We start from the raw sequence: 25,506 nt of genomic DNA on the forward strand, positions 1-25,506 counted from the left end.
GGCCCCAAGACATTTGGACATATACCTGGATAGCAAAGGTTTAGTGGCAAATAGGCAAAACATCGGCAGGTGGGACTAGTGCAGAAGGGCATCTTGGTCAGCATGGGCAAGTTGGGCCAGAGGGCATCTTGGTCAGCATGGGCAAGTTGGGCCAGAGGGCATCTTGGTCAGCATGGGTAGGTTGGGCCAGAGGGCATCTTCTATGCTGTGTGACTCTATCACTCTAAAACAAAGAATTTCACTGTATGTAGGTATATGTGAAAGTACCATTGAAGCATAGCGGCTTCAATGGAAGATTTATTCCACCACTGTTTTACATGTAGAATAAGTGAAATAAAAGCGTGTTTGAGAATCAGAATGCACAACATCCAATAGTCTGGCAAGTCTGCTAGTCCAGCACCAGCAGAGTCCCAAGGGTGTTGGAATATTGGAATTTTACTTACGTAATAACTAGTCGATGATAATATTAATTCAAGCTGACTTGACTAACTAGGTTTGCATGCCGCTCAAAATAAGATACATTCTCCTGGACTGAGCTCAATTCCGAAACGAAAAGCTTGCTTGCTGCACTTGCCCTCATTGAAATTAATGTAGATGAGGTTATTTCTGCTCCGGGCGACCTCTCTGATGTTGCCGTGAGCAACCGGATGGGAGACTTGCCAAGGTCTGCCGCAGCTGCCTGGGAAGTTCCTGTGGGGAGGAAGTTTAGAGTCAATGTGACCTTCACTTCAGCGGAGAGAGCAGTCTGGGCTTGAGAGCATGGTAGAAGGTCTTTGTACAGAATGTCATGTATCTCAGAGAAGACGGCCTTGGGAAATCTGTGCCTGCGAATATATTGCTCTTCAGCGAGGTCCAGGTAGGCTGGGGTGTCTCTGAAGGGTCTCTGGGATTAGGCCTCCTTGTGGGTGGGCATGCATGAAATCCCCAACTCATCCTGAGTGACCAGGAGTGCCCAAGCCAGTGATGTCATGAATGAGTCACCCACTGAATGAGTAGTGCAACAGCTGAATGCTGGAGGAAACACTCCGGTTAGTTCAGGCACACTGTGCGGACTCTGGAAGGTGTTCGAGCAGCAGGCTGTCAGTTCTGCCGCTACCTAGCCAAGTTACCTGATTTCAGCAGAGCGTTCCTTCAAATAGCAGGGGAAGCAACTAACCAACACAAAATGCTCCTGGTTTCCATTGAGACTAATAATTCCCAATGGCTGTGACGTGGAACTTTGAGCTCCAAATTATCTTATTACATTAGTCAAATTATTGTGTCATCAAACATATGGAATTCATTCCCACAGACGGCTGTGGAAGCCAAGTCATTGGGTATTTTTAAGGCTGATATTGACAGATTCTTGATTAGTAAGTGTGCAAGGGTTATGAGCAGGCAGGAGAATGGGGTTGAGAGGGAAAGATAGATCAGCCAGATTCTGACAGTCTACCTTATCTATGCCTCTCACAATTTTATACATTTCTATCAGGTCTCCCCTCAACCTCCAGCTTTCAGTGAAAACAATCTAAATGTGTCCATCCTCCTCTCCCTGTAGCTAATCCCCACAATTTTATACATTTCTATCAGGTCTCCCCTCAACCTCCAGCTTTCAGTGAAAACAATCTAAATGTGTCCATCCTCCTCTCCCTGTAGCTAATCAGTCATCTCCTGTGTGGGACCTTATCAAAGGCTTTCTGAAAGTTCAGGTACACTACATCCACTGGCTCTCCCTTATCCATTTTACTCGTTACATCCTCAAAAAATTCCAGAAGATTAATCAAGCAAGATTTCTGCTTCATAAATCCATGCTGACTTGGACCAATCCTGTTACTGCTATCCAAATGTGCCGCTATTACATCTTTAATAATTGGCTCCAGCATCTTCCTCACCACCGACATCAGGCTAACTGGTCTATAATTCCCTGCTTTTTTTCTCCCTCCTTTCTTAAAAAGTAGGGATAACATTATCTACCCTTCAATCCACAGCAACTGATCCAGTATCTATAGAACATTGGAAAATGATCACCAATGTGTCCACAATTTCTAGAGTCACCTCCTTGAGTTCCCTGGGATGCACACAATCAGGCCCTGGGGATTTATCAGCCTTCAGTCCCATTAGTCTACCCAACACCATTTCCTGACTAATGTGAATTTCCTTCAGTTCCTCTGTCACCCTAGATCCTCTGTCCCCCAGTACATCTGAGAGATTGTGTCTTCCTTAGTGAATACAGAACCAAAGTTCCTGTTCAACTCGTCTGCCATTTCCTTGTTCCCCAAAATTAATTCACCTGTTTCTGTCTTCGTCTTTGCTATGTTATACGACATCTCCCTTAGTTTTATACTGTCCTTGACTTCCCTTGTCAGCCACGGTTGCCTCTTACTCCGCTTAGAATCTGTCCTCTGGAATGAAATGATCCTGCATCTTCTGGATTATTTCCAGAAATTCCTGCCATTGCTGTTCCACCGTCATCCCTGCTTGGGTCCTGTTCCAGTCAACTTTGGCCAGCTCCTCCCTCATGCCTCCATAGTCCCCTTTGTTCAACTGCAATACTGACACTTCTGATTTTACCTTCTCCCTCTCAAATTGCAGATTAAAACATCATATTATGGTCACTACCTCCTAATGCTTCCTTTACCTTGAGTTCCCTTGTCAAATCCGAATCATTACACAACACTAAATCCAGAATTGCCTTCTTCCTGGTAGGCTCCAGTACAATCCATCTCGAAGACACAAACTCCGTTTCTTGGGGTCTGATTTTTGAAGTCTACCAGCTTATTGAAATCTCTTATAACCACCGTAGCATTACTTTTGTTACAAGCCAATTTTAACTCCTGATGCAACTTGCACCCTATATCCAGGCTACTGTTTGGGGAACTGTAGATAACTCCCATTAGGGACTTTATGCCCTTACAATTTCTCAGTTCTATCCACAATGACTCTACATCTTCTGATTCTATGTCACCCTTCACAAAGGACTGCATTTCATTCCTTACCAACAGAGCTACTCTACCCCCTCTGCCCACCTGTCTGTCTTTTCGATGGGACGTATAACCCTGAATATTACTTTTGATAGGACGTAAAACCCTGAATATTCAGTTCCCAGCTCCGATCCTCTTGCAGCCATGTCTCTGTAATTCCCATAACATCATACATACCAATCGCTAACTGAGCCCCAAGCTCATCCACTTTATTTCTTATACTTTGCGCATTCATATATAACACTTTTAATTCGGTATTCACCTCTCCTCTCACACCGGTTCCTATTTCACCTGACCTTACTCTTTTATCCCTTCTTGAACTTTCTGTCCCATTAATTGGGGTGTCCTTCATAACTTTTCCTGCACTATCTTTCCCTTTAACACCATCCTTATACTTCCAGTTTGTCAACCCCTCCCCCCACCTATTTAGTTTAAACCCACCCATGCAGCACTAGCAAACCTGCCTGCCAGAATGTTGGTCTCCTCTAGTTAAGGTGCAACCCGTCCCTTTTGTACAGGTCACCCCTACTCCAGAAGAGATACCAGTGGCCTATAAATCTAAATGCCTGCCACCGACGCCAGTTCCTCAGTCACACATTCAAATCCCCTATCTCCCTGTTCCTGCCCTCACCAGCACGAGGTACTGGAAGCAAAGTGAGCTTGCATATAAGGTGACAAATGTGAGTGAGGACAGCTTTGTGGAAGTGTTTCCCGGCACGGTCATTATTCTCTGAGAAGTGTGGATATAAGAGTGTGGCTCCAGTGAAGCCAGGTTAGGAATACTTTATTGTCACATGTGACTAGGCACAGTGAGATTCTTTGCTTGCATACACAATGTGCTGTGCCCTTATGTGCACCCTGCAGAAGTGATCCTCTTGGATACCTTGGATGCCTAGAAGGAATGTGGTGTCTTCCCAAGAAGAAGGTGTAGGAGTTTGGAGACAGTCACCACCAGCTTCAAGAATAGCTTTTCCCAACAACCATCAAACTCTTGAACATTACACAACACTACTGACAAACTATGGACTGTTTAGATTGCACCGAGGATTTCTGCCTTTTTTGCACTACTATTGGGATTATTCATGTATTGAATTTTAGTTTATTATATATTATCTTTGTGTCATGTGCTACAGGCCTATAATGCTGCTGCAAATAAGAATATAATTGTCCTGTTGTCGGTACATATGACAAATTAAACACCCTTGACTCGTGACTTGTTGGATTAAGAGTAATAGCCACTATACTCTAGCCACTATACATTTAGACAATAGAAATGCTACATTTCACTTGGAAGAATAACAAGTAAGATAAACTAGAAGGCATCAATCTCAAAGGGGATTATGCACACAGTTAGTTGAGAGTGGAAGGGCAAGATGAGTAAGAGGTGTTTTTAAAAAAGCAAACAACTTCTTGTGCTTTATAAATAGAGGTATTGAGTAGAAGAGAAAGAACATCATAATGAACCTTTATAAAATGTTAGTTCAGTCACCAATGATGTACTGTATCCAATTCTAGACAGCGTGAAAATTTACAAAAATAGTTCTGAGGATGAGGGGCGTTAATTATTTAGAAAGATGGAGGAGATCTGGTAGAATCGTATAGAGTAGCTCAAAATTGTGCCCTGTGGCAGATGGGTCAAGAGTTAGTGGTCTTAGATTGAAATTGATTGGCAAAAGAACCGGAACAAATAAAATGAAGAGTTTTTCCTAAACAGCACATGGATGGGGTCTGGGATGAACTGCAAGGGAAAAACGTGCAGCTAAGAGGGAGATGTGCGACAGGCTGGATTGTTCTTACACAGAGCTAGTACAAGATGTAACAGATTGAATGGCCTCCCTTCGTACTGTGATTCTATGATCCTGTTTGCAGGCAGCACGGTGTGTGATGAAGCAAGTGTCGGTGCTCCGTGTAAGCCATGTTGGAATGTAAAATGGTGTGCAGCAGAGTGGTTTTATGTCAGCTTTTTGTGTGCTGGCCCCCTTTAGTCATCTGATCCGTTAACTTGGGCTGTTTAATTAACGAGGAACAGTGACTGTCTTTCCGATCGATATGGTGGAAAATCTCTGCTTTCGTGGTTAACATATGAGTTGCATAACAACTTAGAAACAGTGGTGATGTTAAGAGAGATGCTGGTGGATACATCGAGGGACTGGTCAGTGAATATGTGGAAACTCATTGTGGATGAGGACAGTAATTAGACCCATGGACAGATCTCTGCTGTTGGCCTCATTTGGTTGAGTTAGATACTAAAAGAAAGGTATTAGTAAGGATGAGCATTATAGCCAAGAATGAGGACATGAATGATGCTGTTTGCAAGCGAGCAGAATTGCTTTACTCCACATTAACCCAATTCTCAATGGTGCAAACATTTGTTTCTGAACGATTCTTAAAGCTTTGGTTCCATATATTCTCCTCCACCCGCATTGGAATGATCTGACATGATTGGAATGCCTTAAGTATCAATTAGCAAGGCAGCACTTTTAATTAGAATCGCTTTCCTTTCTCCATAGATAGACCCAAAAAGCTGGAGTAACTCAACGAGACAGGCAGCATCTCTGGAGGGAAGGAATGGGTGATCTTTCGGGTCGAGACCCTTTTTCAGACTGGTTAGGGATAAGGGAAACAAGAGATATAGACGGTGATGTGAATGAAAGATATGTAAAAAAGTAACAACCATAAAGGAAGCAGGCTGTTTATAGGGTGAAAACAAGGAGCTAATGTGCATAACATTCTTCTCTAGCTTAAGGAATTCAATTAATCTAAATCTTGTAGTATTACGTGTCCATCCAACTGAGCTATGCATTGACATGCCACATATCCCCTCTGGCAGTACATGCCCCCATCTTTCCCTCATCTGGCCTTAGATTAATTATGACCACACAATCTTTGTAGTGACTGTCACATTGGACACATCTTTCCCATATTGTCTAGAGCCTTTCATGTAGTTGGTCTCACTCATCATTCTCCAACACCTTTCCATTGCTCTTCACCTAGTTAGGAACTCATTTTTGGATCTTCCATTGTTATTTATCCAGAGATTTATCTGCAATGGCTCAGTTTCCAAGTACCATTACTTCCAAAGTTTTCCAAGGGTCTAATTACTGTCCACATGCAAAAGGACTGGCAACATTGTGACAGTTTCCACATTTTCATTGACTACTCCCTTGATGTATCCAGTAGCATCTCATTAACACCATCACTTACTAAATTGTTATACAACTCACATGTTAACCACTAATGGATGAGCAGAAATTTCCTACAGGAAAATATTCGGAAGGACAGAAAGGAAAGTAACATGTAGACACAAGGAACTGCAGATGCTATTTTACCAAACGACACAAAGTGCTGGAGTAACTTAGCAGGTCAAGCAACATCTCTGGAGAACATGGATAGGTGGCATTTCGGGCCAGGAACTTTCTTGAGACAGATTGTAGTAGGCGAAGAGAAAGCTGGAAGAATAGTACTATCGCCATGTTGAAGAAACATTTTGACAGATACATGGATAGGACAGGTTTAGAGGGATATGTGCCAAATACAGGCATGTGGGACCAATGTAGATGGGACATGTTGGCCGTTGTGGACTAGTTGGGCCAAAGGGCCTCTTTACATGCTGTGAGACTCTATGTCTCTATGTTATAGAGTTGGGATGTGAGGATCTGGCAAGTGACAGGTAGAGAACTCACTTGACTTCTGGTCATTTGAAATTCTTTCCCACCATTAGAATACATTTGGAGCATAGACCCTGTTATAACACTGGAAATGCGTCACCTGTTTTTCATGCTACAAATTCTTACAAAGAGCAAAGTCAAGAGTCAAGAGTGTTTAATTGTCATAGGTACTGACTGGAACAATGAAATTCTTACTTGCAGCAGCTTAACAGGATAATTTATAATAAACAAAAAATCAATAAATCATTACAAATAAATCATTACAATACTAGTGCAAAAGAAAACTCCAAGTCCACAGTGCAACCAAAGACAAATCTATATGTTCATAATTGAGATTAATGTTGTGTGTTCAAGATCCTACTTGTTGTTGGGAAGAAGCTATTCATAAAGCTGTTATGTACGGTTTTCATTAATTGATGCCTACTTTCAGAGTGATTCATCCAACAATGGTTGCATCATCAGCAAATTTAAAGATACTGTGTCTGGTTACACTGTCATAGATCATGGAAACAGGCCCTTCAGCCCAACCAACATGTCCCATTTACACTAGTCCCAGCTGCCTGCGTTTGGCCCATATCCCTCCATACCTGTCCTATCCATGTACCTGTCTAATTGTTTCTTAAGCACTGCAATAGACCCTGTCTCAACTACCTCCTCTGGCAGCTCGTTACATACACCTACCACCCTTTGTGTGACAAATTGACACATCAGATTTCTATTAAATCTTTCCCCCCATCACCTTAAAACTATGCCCTATGGTTCTTGATTCCCCTAGTCTTGGCAAGAAACTGCGTCTACCCGATCTATTCCTCTCATGGTTTTGTACACTTCTATAAGAGGTATAAGAAGTCATGGTTATAGTGTGCTACCAACAACATCCTATGAATTTTGAAATGTAAGAGAGCAATCTTAACATGACTTTGAGAAAGCAGTGTTAGCATGCAACAATGCTATTGAAGTACAAAAGAAGCAAATAAATGTTTTAGCTAAATAATCTGAGGGATGAGCAGTAATATAGGGCACAAGACCGACGTGATTCAGTAGGTGACTTGTGCTTCAAGAGTGTGCTTAGTTTGGCTGAGACCTTCTACTGGCGAGCATATTGACTGGTTGCATCATGGCCTAGTTCGCCAATTCGATTGCCCAGGAACGAATGCGATTACGAAAAGTGGTAGATACTGCCTGGTCCATCAACAGCACTGACCTCCCCACCACCGAAGGGATCTATGAGAGGTGTTATCTCAAAAAGGCAGCCAGCAACATCAAGGACTCACACCACCCTGACCACGCTCTCATTTCACTCCTACAATTGGTATAGGAATCTGAAAACCGTGACCTCTAGGTTCAGGAACAGTTTCTCCCAACAACCAAAAGTACTTTGAACATTGCAAACACCAACTAAAATATTTATTACGAACTGTCTTGGTTGCTCTAGGAACTTCGGATTTATGTTTTGCACTAATATAAGGTTTTTTAAAAATGTATGGAACTTTCTTTTGTTTATTATATTATCTATGAGTATTGTGTTTACAGACATGTTATGTTGCTACAAGTAAGAATCACATTGTTCTGTTTTCAGTACATATGACAATTAAGCACTCTTGTCTCTCATAAAACTTATACGAGGTCTAATGAGTGAGTCTCAGGCTCCTGCACATGATGACATGATACAGATTCTTGCTATAAGCCAGCATTTGGGGTTTTGCTTTCTGGAATCCCCAGATTTATGACTCTTAACAATAATCAATAATTAAGACTCCACTATAGACTAACCAACTATGGTAACTGCAGATAGACACAAATTGCTGGAGTAACTCAGCGGGTCAGGCACCATCTCTGAAGAAAAGGTGACGTTTTGGGTCGGAACTCTACTTCAGACTGAAAGAGAGAAAAGTAGGGGGGGGGGGGGGGGGGGGGGGGAGGAACTGGAGGCAAGAAAAGGCCAGAAAAATCACAGGTGGTAACAGATAACCTCAGGATGGGTGGAGTCCATAGTGGTCAATTGTTGACTGGGGAAGGTGTGCTAAAGAGAAGGATACAAGGATGTGAACAGTGGAACTGCAAGATTTATACCACTGGGTTGTAATCTGCCCAAGCGAAATATGATGTGCTGTTCCTCCAAAATTTGTGTTTGGTCTCAAATTTACTGTAGCATTAAATTCATAAGTTCCAGGAATCGAATTAGACCATTCGGCCCATCAAGTCTACTCCACCATTCATTCACGGTTAATCTATCTTTTCCTCTCAACCCCATTCTCCTGACTTCTCCCTATAACCATTGACAGCCTATAATGCCCCTGTCCCACTTAGGAAAGCTGAACGGAAACCTCTGGATACTTTGCATCCCACCCAAGGTTTCTGTGCGGTTCCAGGAGGTTGCAGGTAGTGGAAGCAGGTAGGGAGACTGACAAAAACCTCTGGGAACCTCACGGAAACCTTGGGTGGGGCGCAAAGTCTCCAGAGGTTTCCGTTCAGGTTTCCTAAGTGGGACAGGGGCATTACTAATCAAAGCACCGAATGCTAAAACTCCACCCCCTTAAACAATTCTCAGTCCCATTCCTAATTTACACTTGTCTGTGCGCCCTTTGGGACAATGGATTTCAGGATCTACTCAAGACTCCTATCCAACATAGAAACAGTGGCTACCATGTCTAGATTTAACTACATCTAATAGAAATTCACCTACCTAATCCAGAATAATAACTATGAGTGTTAAAGATGATGTAGTAATGACATTGGAAAACAAATATATTTAAGATTCAGAGATGTACGAAGTTAGCATAAGAAATAACTTCTGTATGGTGTGCACAGTATCTTCATGTGACTGCTGCTGTTCCTGAATTATGAAGCAGCTGTCTTTGCTTCTAAATATATCAAACAGCATCACAAGTTCCTTCCTTTGATAGAGTTTAATTTCATTGCCATGAGCTCGACCAAACATCAGACTAGCACATTAGTAAAAACCAACGACGTGACATTCACTCATTAGATATCGTCAATGAGACAAATTAACTGAGGATTTCAGTAATATCTCATTTATATATATCAGTAATATCTCATTTATATTTCCATTGTTGTCACCTGGGGTGAACAATGGAAGGATATGACCAAAGGTCAGGTTTGTTGCTCTTGCATCACCTTCGTCGATCTTACTTTGAATACTTTCAAGGTCATGTTTATGTTTCTGTAATTGAGGCACAGTATCTCTTTGCTGAACACAGATCCGGTATCCTAGCAATAGAAATACACATTGTGCAATCATAAGACCCACATTTCAAGCGAGCGAAACAAGGATTTTGCAATACACATACCAAAAAACAACTATGGTAACAATATTCATCCTCTGAGTTTACGAATGTTCATGTCCATTACCCTAACTAGTTACTTGCTCCATAATGTTTAGATTATTACAATAAATATTTCCATGGACAGAAATTCTGGAGTGAATTGCTGATGCAGTTATGTCCTTAAGACTTTAGAGATACAGCCTGGAAACAGGACATTCGGCCCACCAAGTCCATGCTGACCAGCGATCACTCCAGACACAAGCACTATCCTACACACTCGGGACAATTCGCAGAAGCCAATTAACCTACAAACCTGCACGTCTTTGGAGTGTGGGAGGAAACTGCAGCACCTGGAGAAAATCCACGCGGTCACAGGGAGAACGTGAAAAATCCATACAGACTTCACCCGTGGTCAGGATCGAACCTGGGTCTCTGGCGCTGTAAGGCAGCAACTCAACTGCTCTACCACTGTGCTGCCCATAACTCCAAGATAATTTCAGGACTTCAGAATTCTTCCTGCAAATTTCAAACAGTAAAAGGTTCTGTGCAGGAGAAACTGCAGATGCTGGTTTCGAGCAAAGATAGACACAAAATACTCAGCGGGTCAGCAGAATCTCGGGAGAAAAAGAATAAGTGACGTTTCGGGTCGGAACCCTTCTTCAGACTGCAAGTAGAGGTTGGGAGGGGTGGGGAATATACTGGAGGAAACATCCGGACGCATCAGGGCCAGCAACAGATGACTTTGCTCCAACCTTGTGAAAGCAGACAATAAATTATAGACCTGGCATCTCAAAATGAATAAATATCAACCATTCAGGCATAATGTGAACTTCAGCTGTACTTTGACTTTAATGGTTAGAAAATATGAATTTCAGATATAGCTACCAAGTAAGTATGAAAACGCATACCTCCAGATTCAGGGACAGTTTCTTCCCTGCTGTTATCAGGCAACTGAATAATTGTATCAACAACTAGCGAGCGGGCCTGAGCTACTCTCTACGTCATTGGATCTATAATCGGACTTTACTGGACTTTATCTTGCACGAAACATTATTCCCGTTAGCATGTATCTGTACACTGTGGATGACTCGATTGTAATCATGTAATCAATAGTCTTTCTGCTGACTGGTTAACACGCAGTAAAGGCTTTTCACTGTACCTCGGTACATGTGACAATAAACCAAACTAAACTACTGTGTAAGAAGGAACTGCAGATGCTGGTTTAAACCGAAGATAGACACAAAATGCTGGAGTAACTCAGCGGGACAGGCAGCATCTCTGTTGAGAAGGAACATTTCTGGGCGAGACTGAAGAAGTCACCCATTCCTTCTCTCCAGAGATGCTGCCTTTCCCGCTGAGTTACTCCAGCATTTTGTGTCTATCTAAACCAAACTATTAATCAGTATTTAGCCAAGTGTGCATAAGCTGCTTTGGGGAATTATATCCATTGGATTCCCTTACCACTGTATTCTCATGGAGAGATGGAGTTGGGAAAGAGAGAAACTATGTTAGTCTCAGTTCCAATTTAATTCCAAGTTCTTACGAAGGGTCTCAGATCGAAAATGTTAACCTTGATTCTCTTTCCACAGATGCTGACCTGGTGAGTGTTTCTAACATTTTCTCTTTTCCAGCATCTGCACTCTTTTTCATTGACAAGTATTTCCTTCTGCACAATGAGCTTTATATCCCCATACTGTTACACCCTAGCCAGATTCAGCAGAAGTAAGATTGATCGTCACACATTTAGGTGTAGGAAGCAACTACAGATGCTGGTTGAAACCGAATATAGACACAAAAATCTGAAGTAACTCAGCAGATCAGACAGCATCTCTGGAGAAACGAAATAGGTGACGTTTCGGGTCTCGTCACCTTATCCTTTTCTCCAGAGATGTTGTCTGGACTGCTGAGTTACTCCAGCTTTTTGTGTCTTTTCCACATTTAGGTTTACATATATAAATCAAGTCAAACTCAGGTACAATAGGTTGAGCAAAGGGGAAGATACAGGGTGAAACAAAGAACTGCAGCTGCTGGTTTATACGAAAGATAGAGATAAAGTGCTGGAGTTGCTCAGCGGGTCAGGTGGCATCTCTGGAGAAAAAGGATATGTCCGATGAAGGGTTCCAACCTGAAATGTCACCGATCCTTTTTCTCTAGAGATGCTGCCTCACCCGTTGAGTTACACCAGCACTTTGTGTCTATCTTTGGGAAGATACGGGGTGCAGAATATAGAATATAGTTCTCAGAGCACAGAATATAGTTCTTATCTATGTACAGCTGTGGATGCTGACAAACCTGCATGAATTATCGTTCAGTCACAGCTTGAAAGAAATTGAACTAATCAAGGATTGCCTGATGCCCGTGATCTTAATTACTAAAGACACGCAGATATATTGGAATATGTCCCTGGTATAATCACAGGTCTAACTGATCTCAGCTGGAACAGTGGTAGAAATTCATCTCTTGAAAAGGGAGAGGAGAATTGGTCAGGGCTTCTGCTCCTGAATACCCTTGCTGCATGTAGCTGTTTTTGACCAGCTAGTCTGTGTTTTTTTTTTCATTTTGTTGTCTGAGGATGTAGTTGGGGATGTGCGTCGCTGGTAAAACTATGACGCAGTAGATATAGTGGCAATGTCAAATTCCAATAGAGAATTTGACCTTAGTCTGTATCTTTGAATGTCCCAATTACTGGTGAATTGCTGCTGACCATATGACATATCCATTATTTGACAGAGACATTAGAGATACAGCGCTGAAATAGGCCCTTCGGCCCACCGAGTCCATGCCGACCAACCACCACCCCGTCCTACACTAGCTCTATCCTACACACTGGGGGCAATTTACAGAAGCCAATTAACTAGCAAACCTGCATGTCTTTGAAGTATGGGAGGAAACCCACCCAGTCACAGGGAGAACGTGCAAACCCCGTACAGACAGCACCCGTAGTCAGGATCAAACCTGGGTGTCTTGTACTGTAAGGCAGCAACTCTACCGCTGTGCCACATGATGCCCAAGAGGAATATAATTTGTTGCTCCAGTCAGCTGGGTTACAGATGTATTATCACTCACAGTGAAGACGTCAGACGAGCTGGTTTGGTTTCATCTTATGTCAACACTAGGGTACAATGATGGAGCAGTGGTTAAACTACTTAATTAGCAGTCCCCGACTCTGAACTAACAATGCCGACATCTGAGTTCAAATCCCTTTAAGGCAGCAGTGGAATTTAAATTAACTTAATTTGGAAAAGAATGATAACGACTAATCTTATCAATGGTGACTGCAAAGGTTATTAGATTTTTGTAAAATCCATCTGCATCACAAATATCCTTTCGTTAGTAATCTGCCAATTCTCACCTGGTCTGATCAACGGGTAACTATAGGTCCACTGGTTGACTCTGAAGAGAACTGGTAAGCCATGCAGAAATGTCATCTCACCCGTTGGCACTCAATGTTGAAAAATTAATGTTTAAATAAAAACGTTTCTGATGTAACACAGATGCCATGTTGCGGAAGCCAATGGCAAAGATTGAGAGTGTGTTCCACCATTTGAACTATATTCAGGAGCCCATCAGGTCAGTATAAATACAGAAGGAGCCTGATCAAACCCACAATTTACGAAATCAAATTGAAATCATTATATTGGTGAGATGGAATTTCATAATACCAAAGGAAGACACAAAATGCTGAAGTAATTCAGTGGGTCAGACAGTATCTCCGGAGAGCATGAATGTTTGACGTTTCGGGTAGAAGGGGCCCGACCCGAAACATCACCTATCCATGTTCTCCTGTGATGATGCCTGACCTGCTGAGTTACTCAGCACATTGTCTCTCTCTCTTTGGTAAACCAGCATCTGCTGGTTGTTATTACATTAATGATACCAAAGCTCTTGTTTCATATGTAGAGTGTTCTGAAAATTCTAAACTTAGACATTTGCCATTGGGATTTTAGAAAGTGGATTGAAATATCAGTAATGTTTAAGACCTTTCAATCTTCACCTTCATCTTCAGACCTCTTTCCCTTGCATCTAAATTTCATGAAAGAAACAAATGTCTATTTACCCTGAAATATGTAGTCAGCATATGTAATATCTTCCTGAACGATGAGTTTATCATGAATCTTCGCTGGTGACCTTATACATCTTCCCATGGTCTGCTTTTAGAAATTGTCAATCCTATAATATTTTAACAATTCCACACCACTTGTAAATGTCATAATCTTCAGCTCAGGTGCACACTTCAGAGAAATGTATAAAATCATAATAATCTTATTCTCTGAATAACATGACTTACTGCAATCTCATGACTGTATATATCTCCCATTGACTATCAAAGTCCCATAAACGTCCTCAGGATCTTTGAGATTCTCAGCATTGCTTGCATTCCCTGGTCTATAAATAAAGGGCTAGACAAACTCAGCAGGTGCGGGCAACATCTGTGGAGGGAGATGGGCAAACGAGAAACGTTGTCTGTCCATCTCTCTCCACAGATGCTGTATATAGAAACTATATATTTATACAGTCTCTTTGGATTCTGCTTAATCTTGTCTGCCAGAGCTATCCCATGCCCTTTTTGTCCCCCTGATTTCCCTCTTAAGTATACTCCTCAACCCCCCTGTACTCCAACAGGGAGACACTTGATCCCTTTATTCTTTATGGATAAGTTGGTTATCCATTTGGTTATATGATCAAATAATGGATTGTGATTGAATACAGTTAACATGAATGTAGTGGGTGATTAATTTCCTTCAAAACAATACCTTTGAATTCTATTAGACATTTCCAAAGATTTATTAATAGTTTGTCTTCATATTAATTATAACCCCGCCTAAATGATATTTGTGTGCTCTGGTTTGCAGTTCCAAGGCTTGGGTGAAATCATTAACTTTTTATTTTTTTTTAAATCATCTTTAGCATCATAACCTATTTCCAAATAAAAGCCAATGACAGTGATGCACAGTCATTTTATTTCTCATCTTCCAGAAAAATGTGCGATTGCTTCTTGCTTTGTTAAACTGCATCGTGATATTCTGACCAAACCAAGGAATCAGACTTGAAAACCAGGAAGCCTTCCATTTCATCCTGACAGAAAATTAATAGGTTGCCTCGTTAATTGCTTATTTACTCCAGGGACCAAACTAGTTTAGCTTAGAGATACAGCATGGAAACTTGTTCTTAGGCCCACTGAGTCCACACCGACCATCGATCACCTATTCACACCAGTTCTATGTTCTCCACTTTTTCATCCTACAAACTTTCACATACTTTCTCCCCCTCTGTTATCAGGCTTTTGAATAGTCCTTCCATAAGCTGAGCCAATGTTCGATTCACCTCTACCCCATTGAGGACATTGGACTTGGTACAAGGAACTGATGCGCTATAATGCTGAGAACTATATTCTGCACTCTGTATCTTCCCCTTTGGTCCATCTATTGTAAGTTTGAGCTGATTTAGATGGCATGCAAAACAAAGCTTTTCACTGCACCTTCATTAAAGATATGTAACAGCACAAGTTGACCCAGGAGAGCATCCCAGGCAGAGTGATCCTTCCCTTCCTCCTCCTCCTCGTTTCCCGTCTCCTCCACATCTCCCCCCTTCCTCCTTGTTGCTTCAATCTCTTATTCTCTTCCCTACCCCCAACCTCTCTTCCCTTCCTCCTTTCTCTTCACCTCCTACTCGTCCTTTTCTTTTGTCCCCTCCTCCTCTTCCCTTTCTAATCCCTGCCTCTCTTCCTTTCACTCTCATCCCCCCCCCTCCACCTCTGGTCATCCTTTCCCTCTTTCTGTGCCGTTTCCCTCATTTCCTTCCCCCTTCCTCTCCTCCACCTTTCCTCCTCTCTTCCCTTCCCCCTCCTCCCTTTGCCATATGTATTTAATCATTTAAACATTTGTGTTCCTTGCATGCAATAGTCCCATGTAAAGTTTGATCTTAATTTTGCCGCCATGAATTTCCCTTCCTCCTACTCTATCTACCCTTTCTTCTTCTTGCCCCTCCTCCTCCTTTCCCTCCTTCGCTTCCCTTCCCCCTCTCTCCCCTTCCTGTCTTCCCTCGCTTCTTCTTGCCCCTCCTACTAGGATCTTTGCTCCTACTCTTCCCTCCCCCCTCCTTCCTCTTCACTCCTCCCCTTCACTCCTCCCCTTCCTTTCCCCTTCACTCCTCCCCTTCCTCTTCACTCCTCCCCTTCCTCTCCCCTTCACTCCTCCCCTTCCTCTTCCCTTCACTCCTCCCCTCCTCGCGCGGGATTTGGCGGCTGCCGCGGGCGTCATCGCGAGATCCGGGCGGATCGCTACGTCATGTGCCGTGCTGCTTATGGCGGCGCTGGAGTGCTTCTGCTGTTGGGGTGAGTAGCGGGGATCGGGGGCTCCGCCGGCCGGCGCCCGTCTCCCATCCTCTCCCCGCACAGGCCGAGGATGCGGTGAAGCCGGCGGTGCGTGTCGGGGCGGGCGGGAGGGGGAGCGGTGGCGCTGCGAGTCCACGGGCCGGCGCCTGGCCCTCGGCCGCTGAGCTGCGCCACCGCGGGGGGAGCTGCTGCCGCTGCCGTCGCTGCTGCTGTTATTGTCCGTCATGTTGCTCGACGCCGGCAGCCCCCAGTACGGACGCCCCCGCGCCCTCCCTTTCCTCAGACTCCTGCCTCCATTCTCATTTTCTTTCCCTCTTTCTCTCTCTCTCTCCCCCTCTACCGCATGAATTTTTTTTTTAACGTGCGTGTCGATCGCCTTTTATGGGGTTGACGTTGATGGATGTGGCGGAGAACCAATCACGTGCGGGTAGAGGGGCGGGATTTCGTGGCGATGGCTTCCGTTTCCGGGCGGGTGGGGCGTTCGTTTGTCGTGTGGCACTACAAATACCACGGTGCACCGCGCCTGCTTCCTCCTCCCCTGTGGCCCGGAATATCAACCCTCTGCACTTGCAGGCGGAATTGCGCAACCTCGTTAGCTGACTGTAAACAAGATTAGAAGAAGCACGAGCGATACATGCAGTATTGTGTTTCACTGGAAAGTAGATTTCCTTCTTAATCTGTCAAGTGTTGCGTTAAATATTGTTATACATTCCTGTGTTGTCCATTTCAGGATTAAATACAGAACAAAGGTTTAGGAAGTGTAATTATACTGCTAAACTAGAATACGTGTATTTGATTAATTGAATAGCTTCTCTCGGGTTTATGGTTGGAAATAGTGTGACATTGTTAATTGTTAATCTTATATTTACAGCCAACTTCAAACATTGACGTTAGAATTTATACGGTTTAACCTTGATAAACGAGGCTTTAGAGGGTAGATACAGGAAGGATGTTTTACTTGATTGAGGAGTCGGGTTGGACTGAAATAGGGGGTGGTAATTTAGGAAATGTTGAATAGGCCCACTCTGCATGGCTCTTGTGTTGTATCCTGGTTTGTTAGTTTAAAAAAAATTATGTCGGTGTTCACAATTTTAAAGTTCCAGTCAACTTCCAGCATGGGGAGCCAGTTCAAGTCTTTGCTGAAATGCTTTTGTCAGCTTGTGTAATTAATTAAGAAGAATTAAGACGTTTTGAATAGTAGTTACATGGTTAAGGCTATCTTGTGTGTATTTAAAATGTCCCAATCTCTGGTTGATAGAAAATGTTGTCATGGCATGACAGCCATTGTTGGCTTAAGAGGGTCCACTGAGCTAATTCCTGGGGTGAGATGGTTGCCCTGTCAAGAAAGGCTAGACAGTTTGAGTCTGCATTCTTTGGAGTTGAGAGGAATGAAGGGTGACCTTATTCAAACATAGAATATCCTAAAGGAGCTTAACAAGGTAGATAGTGAGATGAAAATGCTGGAGAAGCTCAGTGAGTGAGGCAGCATCTATGGAGCGAAGGAAATAGACAACGTTTTGGGTCGAACCGACCTGAAACATTGCCTATTTCCTTCGCTCCATAGATGCTGTCTCACCCGCTGAGTTTCTCCAGCATTTTTGGCTACCTTCGATTTTCCAGCATCTGCAGTTCCTTCTTATACATAGATACTGAGATGTTTGCACATGCATGGTGACAGTTACAAAATAAGGCTTTGGCCTTTTAAAACTGAGGTGTGTAGCAATTTCTTCAGAGGGTAGTGAATCTCTAAAATTAATTGCCTAGAGGGTGGCTAAAGCTAGATCATTTCATGCATTTAGGTGACAATAGATATTTGAAAAAAATAGAGGTAGCTCGGTTTATGGGAAGCTGCCATAGAACGGGGTGCAACATAGATCAGCTATGATCATATTGAGTGGTGTGGCAGGCTTGAGAGGCTGTGTGAAAGACTGCTTGTGTTAAGGGGTTGAGTAGAACGAGTGGATCTGAGTACCAACTTGTAGTTGTTAATCAGAAGCTGTTGCTGCAATCTCCATGTGTGCATTGGGGACCAAGTTTATTCTTTGTTTTTGTTGGATTGTTCAATGATGGGACATGGTGTCACAGACAAGACCAAAATATTTGGCACCCTTGATTGCTTCCTGAGCTCAGTGGCTCGCTAGGCCACTTGGGAATAGTTAAGAGCCGATTACAATAGTGTTTGGAGTTGAAACTGGGGTACAGTATTTTGTGTAAGAAGGAACAGCAGATGCTGGTTTACATGGAAGATAGACACAAAATGCTGGAGTAGCTCAGCGGGACAGGCAGCATTTCTGGATAGAAGGAATGGGTGACACTTCAGGTGGAGAGCATATTTTGTTGAGCCAGCTGAGTTTGTATAATTTCGTGTTTTAGTGGTTTTGATTACTGTCGCTAGTTTTGTTCCAGTTTTATTTATGAGTTTACATTCCTTAGCCTTGATGATGACATTTTTAAGCTTCTTTCCAGGCCTGTAGTCCAGGGATATCAACGTTGTTCAGTGAATTAACCATTAAGCCACCCTGTGGTCTTGTCTATTGTTAGTACTGAGGCTAAAACAATGTGTGTTAAAATTCTTATCCAGATTGTCAACTTGTAACACTGCCACATCCCACCCCTTTTCTGTATCTCCACCAGCACTATACCCAGCATCAAAAACAGCAGAACATCTTGGGAATAAATATGGAAAGCTGTTTATTTGAAAAACAGTGTGCTGTTTTCAGTTGCATCAATATACTTTTCTTTGATATATTTCAATGGTGAGATTATAACAATTTGTTTTTACAGCTTAATTTCTGAGTAGCTGGTCAATCAGAAATTTCAAGTTCTTGTGAGTTACTTTGACATGATCATTCTAGCTTTCCACAATTGTAGTAGTGTGGGTGGATACGCACCATCTTTTAGAATGTCAACCTTTATTGTTGGCAACCTCCACCATTTCCTGCATTCTGGGTATTTAACCTTGTGCTGCATAATAATAAAGCACTGGACATTTTAGTGTGTCAAAATCCATAAAATTATGGCTTGTTCTATCCTTTAAGAAGGACTATAAATCGGTGATTTTTGGAAGTTGTGAAATCAATGTTAAAATTGGAGACTAATTTCATAATTGTTATTGATCACTAATGAGCACCAATTAAAATGTGTATATTTGAAGCAGTGAACACTCCCTGAACAACAGCCGTTTTAAAGATATTTGGTTTGTTTTTATAGTTTATTGAATTCTGGGTGTTGCAGAAACTCACTTGGCAGCTTGATGTGAGTGTGCTTCCCAATGATGAGCTCGGGTCATTCATTGAAAATAATGGGCTGATTCTCCACAAAATGTGATGCATTATGTTGAAACCCAGCAGGTTTCCACAGAATCGTCAACAGGAATTTTAATTTTGGTCACTGATAGAATTTCTTTAAACCTGTAACCTCCTCCTGTATGACACATATCCCTCTAAACCTTTCCTATCCATGTACCTGTCCAAATGTCTTTTAAATGTTTTTATGATACCTACCTCATCTATTGCAATGTTAATGATTCACTAAAGTTATATTCTATTCCAAGTGAGGTTTTAACTTGGCATGCTGCACCATTTTGGTACTGGAAATGAGAAACATTAATTTGCAGGAATGAGTTGGCCCTGTTGATTAATATTTCATTTGAACCATTTTTGATTTTTCTCCATTATTCTCTCGTAGTAACAATGTCCTACTTAATTTGTCTTGTACCTACTTGTGCTCCTTCATACTGAACTTTTCCATAAGTGTAAGCCACTTTAAGATTACATTTTCTTTAACTTCATATCTTTCATCTGTCCAGATTCTTGCACCACTTTCCTGATATTCAATTTAAAACTTCTTAGAGCAGTTGGTGGCTGCTTTCCTGTCAATTAGACCTATTTACTCCAAATAGATTGCAAGAGTTGAAATGTGCATAGTTGCGCTGTTTAATTTATTTTTCAAATCATAGCCCCACTTTCCCAAATCCGCTGCAATCAATTTCCTTGCAATGTTCTGGCATAATTTGTAAATCTGAGGTGAGTGTCACGTTGTTAATAAACATGAATATAACGAAACCCAGGAATAAGCTGTTATGATTGGACCCATTTGAGTAGCAGTCTAAATCAAAACTACATCATTTATTGGCTTCAGCCACCTTGTAATTGCCCTCTTGTATCACATATGGTCCATTAGGAGACTCCTCACCAAAATGCGTGGGACAGTTGGTTTAGTTTGTGGAAACAACAACATTGATTAAAACTGATTATCCAGTAGTGTTGGGAATGCTTAGTATGCAACCAGGAACAGCACAAATTCTATTGGACATGATGTCGCAATTTTATTTCTAGCTCGCAGGCAAATCAAACATGTTTACCTTGTGATTGTCTGTAAAGCCCTTACTTCTCAATAATGTGCTGAAAATGAACCGGATTCATTTGTCTGTCTTGTCGATTACTATTTTCAGAAATATGCTCTGTCTGGGCCAAAAGCCAGAAAGTGATATTTCTTCATTCAGCAATAATTGCATAATCATCCTGTAATGTTGAAAGCATGCATCCTTTCCATCACATTCTTCAGGAAAATTTACTATGTTCTAGCTTAATAGATTCATTGACACAATATATTGTAGATGCTGGAAATCAAGTAAAAACTGAATCGTGGTAATCATCAGGTGATGTGTTGTGAAAGAACTGAAATAGTTTCAATTCAACCATTCAGCAGATTGGGAATGTATTAGTATTATGCATTTTAGAAAATAACTAGGGAGGAAGAGGCAAATCACAAAGTTTGACAGAAAACAGCGTTTCCAGTGAAAGTTTTAACCCCCCACCTCCAGACGTTAAGAGAAGTATCTTTATTCCATAGGATTGGTGCTGGGTAAGTCACATCTGATGTATGCTATTGATTAGATTGTGTGACCGACTACATAATAATTCATTATAAGTTGAAAAATGTCAGGTGTAGGTTAATAGAGTGGGCAGATTTTGGGCAAGATGACATTTTATTCCAGAACAGTACAATGTTAGTTAATTACTTCAAATAAACTTCAATTTTATGTGTCTGAAAAACCAAGACGGTGAGGAAAGCAGTAAGTGGTTTGGAAAAGTTTCATCACAGTATTTTAAATTGGAACAATAAACTTTTGTTCTTTTTTTTATGTGTTAGATTGCTATACTTGGGCTTGAATGTTTTACCAAAGAGCTGAATTGCATTTTAGCAAAATAATGCTATAGTATTTTACTCCTATGTATCCTTCAATTATTTTCTCTCTTTATTGTATGACCTGGCGCATGATAGTTGCCCTCCATTAACAGCCCACTCGTCTGCAGAAGGGTCACCATCTGAAATGGCACCAATTCCTTTTCTCCAGAGATGCTACCTGACCCGCTGCCTTGCTCCAGCTTTTTGTGTCTATCTTCAGTTTAAACAAGCATCTGCAGTTCCTTTTTACACACTCATATTTTATTCTAGCAACTGTTTTTCAAAAATAATCTTAAATTAAGTGTTAATTTAGTAGTGGGGAGTATTGAAACCTAATTTGCAAGTGTAACACTATTTGCAAGAGGATGCAATATGAATGAATACGTTTATTGGCCAAGTATGTACACATACAAGGAATTTGCCTTGGTACTCCGCTCGCAAGTAACAACACCACATACAGTAAACAATTAAGAATAAAACATAAAACATTATGTTTTAAATGTGAGGTTATCCACATTGGTAGCAAAAACAGGAAGGCAGATTACTATCTAAATGGCGTCAAGTTGGGAAAAGGGGAAGTACAGCGGGATCTGGGGCCCTTGTACATCAGTCTATGAAAGTGAGCATGCAGGTACAGCAGGCAGTGAAGAAAGCGAATGGCATGTTGGCCTTTATAACAAGAGGAATCGAATTTAGGAGCAAAGATGTCCTTCTGTAGTTGTACAGAGCCCCAGTGCGACCACACCTGGAGTATTGTGTGCAGTTTTGGTCCCCTAATTTGAGGAAGGACTTTCTTGCTATTGAGGGAGTGCAGCGTAGGTTTACAAGGTCAATTCCTGGGATGGCTGGACTGTCATCTGCTGAGAGAATGGAGCAGCTGGGCATGTACACTCTGGAGTTTAGAATGATGAGAGGGGATCTCATTGAAACATATAAGATTGTTAAGGGCTTGGACACGCTAGAGGCAGGAAACATGTTCCCGATGTTGGTGGAGTCCAGAACCAGGGGCCACAGTTTAAGGATAAGGAGTAAGCCATTTAGAACGGAGATGAGAAAACACTTTTTCTCACAGAGTGGTGAGTCTGTGGAATTCTTGGCCTCAGAGGGCGGTGGAGGCAGGTTCTCTGGATGCTTTCAAGAGAGCTAGATAGGGCTCTTAAAAAAAATAGCGGAGTCGGGGGATATGGGGAGAAGGCAGGAACGGGGTACTGATTGAGGATGATCAGCCATGATCACATTGAATGGCGGTGCTGGCTTGAAGGGCCAAATGGCCTGCTCCTGCACCTATTGTCTATTAAAACATTAAGAATAAAATATTATTGTTTAAACTATAATGTTTTATTCTCTGGAGTCACTGATGTGGAGTCACTGATCAAAAACAAAACATTTCTCCATCCCATTCCTTCCTAGCATGGGTTAAATTCTGGAAGCTAGCAAGATAAGGTAATTTATACGAGGAGAAATCAAACTCTCTACCCTGTGGTCTGTGATTTTATTTTGCCACCATGTAACCCTGTAGGGAATTACAAGCAATTGGAACAATCAATAGGTGTTGTGGATGTGGTGCTTTAATCCCAAAAGATACGCACAGTCCAGTTAATCTATAGCATGCTTTTATTCTTTACACTGGCTACTGTTTCGGTTGCCTAAACATTTTGTTTTATTCTTATTAGTATTGCTACTTGTATATCACTCTTTAAAAATACTAATCCACGAATGATAAGCTATTATGAAGCTATTGCTGTGATTAATGGTGACACAAGAGACTCCAGATGCTGGATGTTGAACAATAGTGCTGGAGGAACTCAGCAGGTCAGACATCCGTAGAGTGAAATGCACAGGTGGTGTTTTGAATTTGGACCTTTCTTCAAACTAATGGAGTAGAGGAGAAGATGCTCGTAAAGAGGGTTGAGGGGAAGGGATGGGGCAAAAATGGGAAATGATAGAAACATAGAAAATAGGTGCAGGAGTGGCCATTCGGCCCTTCGAGCCTGCACCGCCATTCAATATGATCATGGCTGATCATCCAACTCAGTATCTTGTACCTGCCTTCTCTCCATACCCCTGATCCCTTTAGCCACAATGGCCACATCTAACTCTCTCTTAAATATAGCCAATGAACTGGCCTCAACTACCTTCTGTGGCAGAGAATTCCAGAGATTCACCTGTGTGAAAAATATTTTCCTCATCTCGGTCCTAAAGGATTTTCCCCTTGTCCTTAAACTGTGAGCCCTTGTTCTGGAGGTGGATTCTGGATGAGGAAGGGATGGTTGGCAGATGAGGGAGATAGTAATAATGGATGGAGGTGAAGTTGATTGGGAAGTACAGATATGGAATCGGATAAAGACTGAATAGGAGATTTGTAATGTGAAATAGAGGCAAGGGAGGAAATTTATGCTTCGAGTCAAGGGATGTAGGCAAAGTACTAAACATGTACTTTGCATCTGTTTTCACCAAGGAGAAGGATGTAATGGATGAGATCAGTGTGAAGAATATTAATATGCAAGGACAGTTTGAGATAAAGGAAGTGGTGTTAGCGCTCTTGAGGAGTAGTAAGGTGGATAAATTATCAGGGCCTGATGGAATCAGTCCTGGGTTATTGAGAGAGCAATAAAGATTGCAGGAGATTTAACGAAGATCTTTGTCTTCTCTCGTCACAGGGAAGGTCTTGGAGCACTGGAGAGTAGCCAAAGTTGTTCCTTTGTTTAAGAAGGGATGTAGAGAGATTTGATAAAATTATATACTGATGAGCCTCGGTGTTAGGGAAGCTATTGAAAGAATTCTCCAGGATGTGTTTCATTTTCATTCAAAAAAAATAAGTTGGGGGCAGTCAGCAAAGCTTTGTGCTTGGCAGGTCATGTCTTACTAACTTTGTTTTTTGAGGAGGTGATGGTGATTGATAACGGTAGGGCTGTGGATACATTTTAGTAAAGCACTTGATAAAGTCTCCCATGGTTAGCTGATCCTGAAAATGAAGATGCATGGGATTAACAGTGACTTGTTCACATGGATTCATTACTGGCTAAAAGCCCTGTCCCACGGCACGAGTTCATTCCAAGAGCTCTCCCGAGTTTAAAAAAAATCCAGCTCGTAGGAAGCATGGAGAATGAACGTAGCGGGTACGTCGGAGCTCGGGGACGTCTTCTAGCGGCTCGTTACGCGAACGGCAGGTACTTGGGAAGACTCGCTAATGGCAGGTAAGCACGTGAAGACTCGTGAAGAATTTTCAACACGTTGAAAAATGTCCACGAGAGCCCTGAGCACCGACGAGTGGCCATTACTGTAAATCTCCGAGTTCGAATCGGGGCAAACTCGGGAGAACTCTTGGAATGAACTCGTACTGTGGGACAGGGCTTTTACTGGTAGAAAACCAAAGGTTGTGGTGAGAGAACAATATTCAGACTGGAGGTCTGACCAATGGAGTTCTGCAGGGATCTATGCTGGAACCTTTGTTGCTTATAATATACCTAAATTACATGGATGTAAATGTAGATGGGTTGTAGTTGTCACGAAATTTGTTGCAGTCGCTCTCTGAGGAAGGCTATGAAAGTATACACTGGATATAGATCAGCTCAAGAAATGGCAGGTAGTGTTTAATCTGAGCAAGTGTGAGGTGTTGCACTTTGGGAGGTCAATTGTGAGGGGAAAATATGCAATTAATGTCATGACCCTTAACAGCATTGATGTACAGAGAGATCTTAGGATCCAAGTTCATAACTACCTGAAAGTGGAAACACAAGTTGATAGGGTGGTAAAGGAGGCATATTGTATTCTTGCTTTCATAGATCGGGCATTGAGTATAAAAGTCAGGAAGTCATGATGCAGCTTTATTGGATTTCGGTTAGGCTGCATTTGAGTATTGCGTGCAGTTCTGCTCATCCATTACAGTAAGGATGTGATGGTTTTGGAGATGGTGTAGAGAAGATTTATTGGAATGATCTAGAGGTATTGTTTACAGGGAGAGGTTGGACTGACTTGGATCGTTTCCCCTAGAATGCCAGAGGTTGAGGGGAGACCTGATAGAAGTGTATAAAACTACGAGGCATTGACAGGGAAGAGGGACATAA

General features: G+C 42.0%; 1 protein-coding gene across 10 annotated transcripts in view; it reads left to right on the top strand.

Moving 5' to 3' along the window:
- Positions 1-16,095: 16,095 nt before the first annotated feature.
- The window catches only part of csde1 (cold shock domain containing E1), an 87,601-nt gene continuing 78,190 nt past the window's right edge, over positions 16,096-25,506 (top strand). For all 10 annotated transcript variants that reach the window (XM_033042753.1, XM_033042757.1, XM_033042761.1 and 7 more), the window contains exon 1: positions 16,096-16,249. The gene's annotated coding sequence lies outside the window, so the exon portion shown is untranslated. The remainder of the gene's footprint in view (positions 16,250-25,506) is intronic.

The sequence above is a fragment of the Amblyraja radiata genome, chromosome 24 (genome assembly GCF_010909765.2).
Source record: "Amblyraja radiata isolate CabotCenter1 chromosome 24, sAmbRad1.1.pri, whole genome shotgun sequence".
Lineage (NCBI taxonomy): Eukaryota > Metazoa > Chordata > Chondrichthyes > Rajiformes > Rajidae > Amblyraja > Amblyraja radiata.